This window comes from Meles meles, unplaced genomic scaffold, assembly GCF_922984935.1.
Source record: "Meles meles unplaced genomic scaffold, mMelMel3.1 paternal haplotype, whole genome shotgun sequence".
NCBI classification, from domain to species: domain Eukaryota; kingdom Metazoa; phylum Chordata; class Mammalia; order Carnivora; family Mustelidae; genus Meles; species Meles meles.
Genome location: NW_025721603.1, coordinates 823996 through 825484, shown reverse-complemented (window position 1 = coordinate 825484; position 1489 = coordinate 823996).

Here is a 1489-nt window from a genome sequence, read left to right as displayed (position 1 = left end):
ATTTCTGAGGGGAAGGAGAAAGAAAGAAGACTAGAAGATATAGATGAATATTTCTCCATGACAATTTTCTCAATCTTGAGAATGGAACCAGCCTTCATGTACTAGAAGCAGAATAGTCTCCCCTCAGGATTATAGAATCTATAAAGACTTCAAGACACCTGATAATAAGAATGAGGAATCATAGTTGTAGACAGTACCTTGTCAAAGCAGCTAGGATGAAGAAGTTCCTTCTGGACAGAGGGAAGCCTATCAGAATAACATCAGATTGGTCAACAGAAACCTGGCAAGACAGAAAGGGTTGGCAAGATGTATTCAGGGCACTAAATGAGAAGAACATGTAGCCAAGAATACTTTATCCAGCAATACTGACATTCAAAATGGATGGAAAGATAAAGAATTTCCAAGACAAGCAAGGTTTAAGAGAGTATGCGACCATGAAGTCGACACTGCAGGAAATATTAAGGGGGGTTCTATAAAAGAGGAAAATCCTAAGAATATCATTGAACAGAAATATATGGAGACAATCTACAGAAAGAAAGACTTCCATGGCAACATGATGCCAATAAAAATGTATCTATCAATAATCACTCTCAATGTGAATTGCCTAAATGCACCCATAAATCGACACAGGATTGCAGGTTGGATAAAACGACAGGATCCATCTGTATGTTGTCTACAAGAGACGGATTTAGAACCTAAGGATACACCCAGACTGAAAGTGAATGGATGAAGAAGCATCTTTCATGCCAATGGGCCTCAAAAGAAGGCCGGGGTAGGGATTCTCATATCAGATAAATTAGATTTTAAACTAAAGACTGTGGTCACAGATACAGAAGGAAACTACATCATTCTCAAAGGGCCTCTCCACCAACAAGATCTAACAATTGTAAATATTTATGCCCCCAATATGGGAGCAGCCAATTACATAAGAAAACTATTAATAAAGATAGAGTCATATTTATATGAATACACAAATAGTAGGAGATCTTAACATGCCTCTATCAGTAATAGACAGATCATCCAAGCAGAAAATCAATGAAGAAACAAGAGCATTGAATGACACATTGGACCAGATGGACCTCATAGATATATACAGAACATTCCATCCTAAAACAACAGAATACTCATTCTTCTCAAGTGCACATGGAACCTTATCCAGAATAAACCACATATTGTGTCAAAAATCAGGGCTCAAACGATATCAAAAGACTGACATTATTCCCTGCATATTCTCAGCTCACAATGCTTTGAAACTGGAGTTCATCACAAGGGAAAGTTCAGAAGGATCACAAACACCTGGAAGCTAAAGACCACCTTGCTTAAGAATGCTTGGATCAGCCTAAACAATTCATGGAAACCAATGAGAATGAAGGCACTTCGGCCCAAAACCTATGGGATACAGCAAAGACAGTACTGAGGGGGAAATATATAGTCATCCAAGCCTCCATCAAAAAATTGGAAAAATCCAGAATACATAACAGTATCTACA